Raw genomic sequence first — 9,864 nt, forward strand, 5'->3', positions numbered from 1 at the left:
TCCCTCCCTCCCCCTTCTCTTCCTCTTTCCCTTCCTCCCTCCCTTCCCCTTCTCTTCCTCCCTATGGTGCTGGAAATCAAACACAGGGTCTTGAACTTGTTATGCAAGCACTGTATTACTGAGCTATATCCCCAGTGACCCCCACCTTTTTGAGATAGGGTCTCTCTGTGTAGCCCAGGTTGGCCTCAAACTTTGTGATCCTTATGTCTCTGCCTCCTGAGTGTTGTAATTGCACCCAGCTTGCAATACTGTTTTCTGTAGTGTATCATTTTGCAATCCCGCTAAGGCTGTGGGGTTACAGAAAGTAACAAATGGGGCATATGAAATCCTAGATAAGTAGGGAAAATAGGCAAAGTTGTCAGTATAAAGAAAAACAGCACTTAGTCAATTTACTTCTTTTAGTGTTGCAGCCAATGCTGCCATCTTTTTCAAGCCTCTTTGCTTCAGGGTAGAGAAAAGAAACAAGTTTGTTTATTTATTTATTTATTTATTTATTTAAGTTTTTCTAATTTATTTTTTATTTTATGTGTATGAGTGTATTGCCTGCCTGTATGTGAGTGCACCCGTGTCGTGCAATGCCACGGAGGTCAGAAGAGGGCTTCAGATTCCCCTGGAACTGGAGTTAAAGATGGGTCGTAGCCGCCATGTGGGTGCTGGGAATCGAACCCGGGTCCTCTGCAAGAGCAGTCAGTGCTCTTAACTGCTAAGCTATCTCTCCAGCCCCTATTTTGAGTTATGTTTGAGAGCAACTGTCCTCTGAGATTTCCAAGAGTATTAACTTTAATAGTGCCTTAATAGTTATTAGGGGGAACTTGAGGGTTTCATTTTGTATTTTCTCTGAGAATTCATGTTAAAATAATGTGGTGTGAAGCATTGCTGTTGGGGTTAGGAATATGCCAGGAGCTTTGACTACTGTTTCTCTATATGCTGTTTGCAGCCTTGAACAAGGTCTTTAATATCTTTGTGCTTCCAATTTTTTTTTTTTTGGTCTTTTTGAGACAGGGTCTCCCTGTAGTCCCAGCTGTCCTGGAACTCATTATGTAGCCCAGGCTGGCCTTTGTGTATGAATATATTGCCTGCATGTATGTAAGTGCACCCATGTCATGCAGTGCCCACGGAGGACAGAAGAGGGCATTGGATCCCCTGGAACTGGAGTACAGTTTTAGCCACCATGTATGTGAATGTTGGGATTCAAATCTGGGTCCTCTGCAGGAGCAGCCAGTGCTCTTAACTGCTGAGGCATTTCTCCAACCCCCCAAATTCTCATTTTTTAAACAACGAAGCATCCTGAGGCTGGAGAGATGGCTCAGCGGTTAAGAGCATTGACTGGTCTTGCAGAGGACCCAGGTTTGATTCCCGCACCTACATGGTGGCTACAACCCATCCTTAACTCCACTTCCAGGGGAATATGAAGCCCTCTTTTGACCTCATACACATAAAATAAAAATAATAAATAAATAAAAATATTAAAATTTTTTTTAAAAAAATGAAGCATCGTAACATAAGTTTCAGCATTATGACTCTGACCATCCTAGTTTCCTTTGAGGATCCCCTAAACACGTAGGTTGGTGGGAAGGTAGTTGGGTTCCACTAACCTGTGCAAGATCAGAAGCAAGCAGTGCAGTAAGAAGAGGGGTTTCTTCTTTTTGAATATGGAATATTATCCAAATGCTTAGTCATGATGATAAAGCGAAGAGCTTTGCAGCTTGCACTGTATAGCAGCGTGACAGTGTGTATACTGAGTGCTTGGTAATTCTGAAGGGTGTCTGGAGAGTGGAGAGAAACTGTCAACAGGTTTTGAGGATTAAGAGAATTAGATAGGGAATACAAAGTGAGATTGCCCTCTTCCAGTTCTAAAGGGGTAGTGTAGTTTAAATGTTCTTTGGAATGACTCAAAGCTTAGGTATTTTCCTTTTCTTAACTTCAAATCAAGTAAACTTCTAGCCCTCTAGACAACTATAGACAGGTGTATTTTCCACCTTGCACAGACTTAATAATACAGAGACAAATCTTACTGTGCTAAACTGTGTTTAAAGAAACAATCTTTACCAGTGGCTTTGCCCAAACTCAGATTGTCCTTTAGGCTGCTGCAGTGATTTACTAATGAATTGACTGTCTCTAGCCTCCTTTCTCTAGTCCTTTCCTCACACTACTCTTAAAGATACTCTAATCCCATATGGACTCTATGGCCATTTGACTTTGATAAAATTACTTAATTTCTCTGTGCCTCCATTTTGTTATTTTATCATATGATAAAGAGTGTACCTATCTTTCTACATTCTTAGTACAATTTTTAATTTAAATATTTAATTTTTTGAGAATTTCATACATGAGTATTCTCCATCATTTCCACCCATTCCTCCTTCTTCCTCTCCAGCTCTTGACCTCCTCTTCTTTAATGTTTGTTGTTGCTCTTATGTACATGTTTTTAGGGCTGACCACTTGGGGTTGGGTAATCTATCAGTGGGCTTGTCCCTGGAAAATTATTCTCTCTCAACAGCATGTTGATTTCCTATAGCTCTTCATCTAGAAATTTCTAATAAGTTAATGCATGTAAAATACATAAGACAGTGTTTGGTGTGTAATTAATAAGTAAATAAATTAATAAAACAGTAATAGCAGAGGTAATTACTGTTGTCATTACTGCTGTTTTTGCTTCTGAAGTATAATGCTGGCTACACAATTATGCTAATTATGCATTTTCCCTTTTGCTTATGACAAATATTTCAGGTATATTAGGATGCTTTTTCAAACGTATAACAGTGCTTATTCCTGAGTACCTGCAGCAGATCTAGGGTGAAACCCAGGAGTCAGTGTGTTACTGTATTCTCCAGCTGGTGGTACAGGGATTGTCATTGGTGAATCTTTTCATGTAGGATCAAATGCAAACTTATACTAGAATTCAGGGACCAATATACCTTTCCAGTATGTATCTTCTCCCTCTGTTCTTCCCCATCACTTTTTTCCTATAGTCATGGTAAATAAATTTTCTCTTTACTCAACTGTCCACCACTGTAACACATGTATTTTCTTAGAATAACATGGTCCAATTTTGTGATCATATATCTATTCTTGGTAAACTATTTAATAGTACATTTAACAATTCGTTGGATATGAATATTAAGCTATAATATGTAGAACTCTTTTGAGATAGATGGTTCAGAGAGATGGCGGTTAAGAATGCTGGCTGCTCTTGCAGAGGGACCTGGGTTTGATTCCCAGCACCCTCATGGCTGTAGCAACTGTCTGTAACTCCAGTTCCAGGGGATCTTATGCCCTCTTCTGACCTCCTTGGGCATTGCATGACATGGGTGCACTTACACACATGCAAGCAATATACACATAAAATAAAAATAATAAATAAATTAAAAAATAACTTTTAAGGTTACATCACCAGGAGCCTTAGGATAGCAGCTTTTTAAAAAATATTTATTATTTTTGTTTTATGTGTATGCATGTATTGCCTGCATGTAGGTAAGTGCACCCATGTTGTGCAATGCCCACGGAGGACAGAAGAGGCTGTCGGATTCCCTGGAACTGGAGTTACTGACAGTTGTTAGCTGCCATGTGGGTGCTGGGATTCAATCCTGGGTCTTCTGCAAGAACAGTCAGTGTTCTTAACCGCTGAGCAATCTCTCTTGTTCAGGATAGCAGCTTTTAATTGACCTTTCCTTTTCCTCCCTATGCAGTCCTTTTCTCTGAATGACTTTACCAGGCATCACAGTGAGTAATAATTCCAGGCTTTAAGTTGCTCTGCTGGCTTCTGCAAATAGAGACATTCAGAAAGAGCCAGTCCCAGCCTTGGAAGCCATCAGCAATACTTGAAATTGAAATTCTTTTTCATGTGTTTTCTGTAATGTTGGTAATAAGATTAAAACATCAGTGAAATTAGAGTATTTTTTAATATTCAGAGATCTTTACCAGACAGACTGCTCATAATAAAAATGTAGGGTGGAGAAAGAGAAGCTATTGTCATATGTACTTTTTGCCCTAAAAAAGAGGATTTTGAATACATTCAGAGATATCTGATGATTCCTTTTATTCTGTAGTTATCTGTAATAACACTTAAGGATGCTGCTTTACCAAACAAATTGCTTATAATAAAAATGTAGGATGAAGAAAGATAAGCTGTTATCATAGCTATTCTTTTGCCTTGTGTTTTCTAATTCCTCAGACACTCATAAGTTAGGTATTGAGTGTCTTAGTTTACGAAAAGGCATGAAATTCAAGATCACACAGCAATAAATAGTGGTTTCAGGTTTGAACCCAAGTCCCTTCACCGCACAGATTTCTTTGTACTGTGGCCTGGAGCCAGATTTCAGGTTGTTCGAATTCAATTCCTGTATTTCCTCTTCTAACCTCCTCCTTCCCCTTAACCTCAGGGTACTGTGATCACGCTGTCAATGAAAATGCCTGTCTACATTCAGAATAGTTACTAGATGGAATAGCAGTCCTGCAGATAGTAAGATACAATACTCTTTCAAGCTTCAGGCAGTGCTAGGTTAATTCTTTTAGTGCATTCTAAATTTGATAGTGGCCTAAAAGAATAAGATCAATTCTTATTAAATGACAAATTTTTCATAAAGTCTTGAAAAAATGTGTACAGATGTAGAAATAGCTAAGTATTTTGTCTAGACTCAGGTAGCAGTTTGTTTAGCATAGTCTATCTCCAGAATTCTTGGTTTTTTACAGAGATACTTGAAAACTAATAGTGGTATTACTTTAACATTGAGGATGCATTTAAGTAAAGTAAACATGAAAAATATGAAAACATGAGTGTGTGTCATTGGCTCTGAACAATATGTTAAGGCTCAGAAGCCAAAAGCAAATGTAAGGTGTTCTGTGTCACCAATTTTGTATCTTGAGCAGCTGATTCCTCCCACCACATCATTTGGTAATCATTTGGCTTGATGCTACTTGCTTACAGAAAAAAAAGAAAAATGTATTTAACAATAATAGGTAGGTGCTGCACCTCCTGTGTAAAGAAAGAAGACAATGTGGTGAAGGGAAGTGAACGGGGCATTAGAGCAAAACAAAGTGCATGCTGTCTCAGGTACTCACTAAAATATGCTCTGTGGGCTTGGGCAACTACTTAGTTTCTTTTAGTTTTCCTATCAATAAACTTGGGCTTATAAAATCTCTGCCCTGAAGTTAGCTAAATATTTATGTGACTAAAGTATTCAACAAAGTTTGGAGCATTATTAATGATAGTAGGTGGTAATTATTATTACTAGAATTAGTAATAATAAGGCTGATTATGTTATCCAGTTTTTCATTGATTTGACAAATACCTGGAAGCTGTGTTTTAAAAGGAGGATAAACTTATTTTCAGATCAGTTTCAGAGGTTTCAGCCTGCTGTCAGCTGGCTATTTGTTTCTGGGCTGTGGTGAGGCAGAATGTCACAGTGGTAGGAGTATGAGGCAGAGGAGGCACTCACCTCACAGCAACCTAGTTCCTCAAGCTAGACCCCACCTGTGAAACTTCCTACCATTCCCCAATAATACCATAAAATGGTGCATTCATCAATGTATGAATCTGTTTATTGGGTCAGAGCCCTAAGGACTTAATAACTATGACTGGATCTACCAGCTGGGGACCAAAGTTTTGACACCTGAACCTTCTGGAGAACACTTACATCAAGCCGTAATACTGACTTAGAGATTAAGATTCAGTTGTATGTAGTTCACTTACAAGCTGTCGTAGCTGAGGAAAGTTATAATATGATGTTAGCCAGGTAAGGAGACCTCCAGTAGGTAACTTTATAGCATGTGACTTAGAAATAGATGTCTTAAAGAGAATCAAAGGAGAAATCTTTGGAAATAAGAGTTCATCAAAATATCTCTGTGTATCGCAAAACATAGAAGTTAATTACTACTAAGCAATGCTCATTAGACGATATAATGGGAAAAGATCACAGTTCTAACCACTACCAACAGCGCCATGGATAATGATTAGACATAATATCAAAAAGATATATATGAAACCTATATAGTAATTTTTTAGTTATAAACTTTTATTGGACGGTATAAAAACCCTAGGTAAATAAATGGAGAGGTATACCAGTGCTTACATATGGGAAATTTGGATATTATACAAAGCTACCCATTTTTGGTATATTAATTTTTTAGGATAATGAAAATTATTAGGAAAATTATATGTTTCTTGGAAGGAATGTGGCGATAGTGTTTAGATAGAAACATCACTTATGAGGAACTAAAGGCAAATGTAGAGCAGAATAAATACCTTAGTAGAGCATGGGGTAAAGCTGTAGTTATTAAAACTCTTTTTACTGTACTTATGTAAGAATAGACATACCAATTTAATAAATTAAAGTTAGGTTCTGATATTTAAGTATATATAATTGTTTACCTGTATATGTATGTGTGTATGCATGTGGGTGCGTGTTTGTGTGGTGGATGCACATGTGTATGGGTACATGTGCAAATATGTGTATGTAAGGGCCAGAAGGCACCCTTGGATGTTGTTCCTCAGGTGCCATCTACCTTGTTTATTTCAGATAGGGTCACTCATTGGTCAGGAGCAGCATGTAGTAATCCCAGTTCTGAGACTGCAAATACATGCCATCACACTCAACTTTTTATGTGGGTTCTGGGGATCAAACTTAGTTTTTCATGTTTGCATGGCAGGTAGTTTACCAACTAAGCTATCTCCCGAACCCTGATCTTAAAAATATGTTAACATGTAACATAAAAGGACCATAAAGCCACTGTAAACATTTAGTTAAATTTATGTGTAGGTACAAATTTTCATTTCTCTTGGTTGAGATGCTTAGGATTGGGATTATTGGGTCATAGAGTAGGTATGTATTTATCAGAAAATGTAGGATTACTTTCCAAGCATTCCCACTGGCAATGTATGAGAGTTTCGGTTGCTCAACTCTTGTCATTACTGTTTTTAAAATTTAGTCATAGTATTAGGTATCTAGTAATATGTCATTATGATTTTAACAAGCATTTTCCTAATGAAAGATACTGAACATCTTTTCAAGTGGTGAAGTGTCCATGTAAATTCTTTGTCCATTTTAAAATTTGTTTTTATTTATTTGTTTACCTACGTATGTGTTTATTTATTTATTTTGGTCTTTTTTGAGACAGGCTCTCTCTGTAGTCCCAGCAGGCCTGGAACTTGGCTTATGTAGACTAGGCTGGCTTTGATCTTACAGAGATCCACCTGCCTCTATTTCCCGAGTGCTGGGATTAAGGGCATGAGCCATGATGCCTGGCTAAAATTTATTTTCTTGTTAGGTTTTCAGAGATCTTAGATGTTCTTGACATGAATGTGATTTGTAAATATCTTCTCCAAGTCTGTGGGTTGTGTTTTCATTTTCTTAGCAGTCTTTTGATGAGCAAAAGTTTTTGTTTTAATGAAGTCTAATTTGTAAATTTGTTCTTTTACAGATTTTATTTCTATTTTGTATCTAAAAGCTCTTCATATAACCCAAGGACTCACCTCCCCCAGTCAAATCCTCCTCTGTTTTGCTTCCAGTAGAGTTCTATTTTTACACTGTACATTTAGAGTGATGGTCCTTTTTGACAGAATTTTTGTGTAAAGTATATGATAGGCCAAGTTTTATTCTTTTTCAAATGGAAACCTGTGATAGTGTTGTCAACTTGTAAAAATCTGAAATCAACTGGAGATGGGCCTCTGTGTATGGCTGTGAGGGGTTTTTGGGTTAATTGAAACATGAAGACTCATCCTCAATGTAGGCAGCATTTCCTGGGCTGGACTGAATGAATAGGAGCGAGCTGAGCAGCAAGCATGTGCGCATCCATTGCTCTCCTCTGACTGTGAACATAATGTGGAGCCTCAAGCTCCTGCCGTTGTGACTCCCCAGTGATGAACTATGACTTAGAACTGTGAGATAAAATAAACCCTGTCTCCCTTATGGTGCTGTTGTCAGTATTTTATCACAGCAACTGGAAAAGAAAGCAAGACAAATCCAAACTGCTTAAAATCATTTACTGGGATGAAAACACTTTATCTTTAACACTGAATTCTTTTCATTTTTTTTTCAAAAGTTGCTTGCTGTCTCTGAGGGTTTATTTCCTGGCTTTCTATTCTCTTCCATTGGCCTTAATGTTTGTTCTTTAAATTTTTTTTTTTGTCTTTTTGAAGCAGAGTCTCCCTGTAGCCCCAGCTGTCCTGGAACTCACTATGTAGACCAGGCTGGCCTTGAACTCACAGAGGTCCGCCTGCCTCTGCCTCCCAAGTGCTGGGACTACAGGCGTGCACTACCACGCCCGGCTTGTTCTTTAAATTTTTAAAATTGCATTTATCTATTTATATTTTTGAATTGATTGATTGTATGAGGCAGTGTATGGGTGTGTGTGTGGATATGTGCCATGGCTCTTTGTAGAGATCAGAGCACAACTTGGGGAAGTCAGTTCTCTCCTCCTACCATATGGGTCCTGAGGATTGAATTCAGGTTATCAGACTTGGTAGCAAGAACCTTTATCCACTGAGCCATCTCCTCAGCCCTTAATGCCTGTTCTTTTACTAATGAAACAGTGCCTTGATCATCACAGAATTACAGTATCTTACCATCATTATGAGTACCACAGCAGTTTTCTCCTTTTGCTGTTCATTTCCTTCTTCATATTTATTTTAAAATCAGCTTGTGAATATCTACAAGAAACTCCTTCCAGGATTTGATTAGGATTCCTTGAATTTGTAGAGCACATGCCTTTAATCCCAGCACTCAGGAGGCAGAGGCAGGCAGATCTCTGTGAGTTCAAGGCCAGCCTGGTCTACACAGAGAGTTCCAGGCCAGCTGGGGCTACAGGGAGACCCTGTCTCAAAAAGACAAAAAAAATATGTATGTTTCTCCAATTATTTAAGTCTTTTTGTTTTCTTTCACAAGTATTTTATAGTTTTAAGCATAAAGGCTATAAATATATTGTATTAAATTTCTATTTATATCTAATATTGATTATTGGGTGGTATCCTAAGTATTTTAAAATCAAATTCCAATTGTTCATTCATAATACATAGAAATACATTTTTTTAACTTGAGGATATTTCTTTTTTAAGATTTACTTTTATTTGTGTGTGTGTGTGTGTGTGTGTGTGTGTGTGTCTGTATCTGTGTCTGTGTCTGTATGGGTGCCACATGTATATGTGTGTTCTTGTAGGAACCAGAAGAAGACTGGATTTCCAGGAGCTGGAGTTCCATGGCAGTTGTCAGCTGCCTGACATGAAACAACCCTGATCTTCTGGAAGACTGGGAAGTGCTCTTAACCACTAAGCCATCTCTCCAGCACTTAAACAGTTGGTTATTTTTGTTTGTTTGTTTGTTTTTGGTCTTCTTGAGACAGGGTTGGGATCTCCTGATGCTGCCTCCTGAGTGCTGGGATTAAAGGTGTGTGCCACCATGCCGGACTCAACGATTGGTTTTTAAAATCAGTGTTGACTTTGTATTGTACACTCTTGCTGAAGTCATTTGTTAGTTATAGTGATACTTTTGTGTGTGTGTGTAGCTCACAGTGTTGCCCAGGCAGGCTGGCACTAAATTTATGGACTCATGATTCTCCTGAGTAGCTGAGGCTACAAACACATGCTGCCATTTCCAGCTTAGAATCACTGATATAAAAAAGAGTTATGGAAGGCAGTGTGGAGAACTCTTAGAAAACTACAAATGAACCTACCATTTGACCCAGGTATACCACTCCTTGGCATATACCCAAAGAACTTGTCCTGTTGCAGAGACACTTGTCCATCCATGGTTGTTGCTGCTCTTTTCACAATAGCTAAGAGATGGAAGCAACCTAGGTGTCCCTCAATTGATGAGTGGATAATGAAAATGTGGTTCATATATACGATGGAGTTTTACTCAGCAGTAAAGA

General features: G+C 38.2%; 1 protein-coding gene across 1 annotated transcript in view; it reads left to right on the forward strand.

Annotated features, from left to right (window-relative positions):
- Positions 1–9,864, forward strand: part of Megf9 (multiple EGF like domains 9) — a 148,423-nt gene that overhangs the window by 32,741 nt on the left and 105,818 nt on the right. The gene's annotated exons all lie outside the window — the stretch shown is intronic.

Source organism: Nannospalax galili, unplaced genomic scaffold (genome assembly GCF_000622305.1).
Source record: "Nannospalax galili isolate Female #2095 unplaced genomic scaffold, S.galili_v1.0 scaffold34, whole genome shotgun sequence".
Lineage (NCBI taxonomy): Eukaryota > Metazoa > Chordata > Mammalia > Rodentia > Spalacidae > Nannospalax > Nannospalax galili.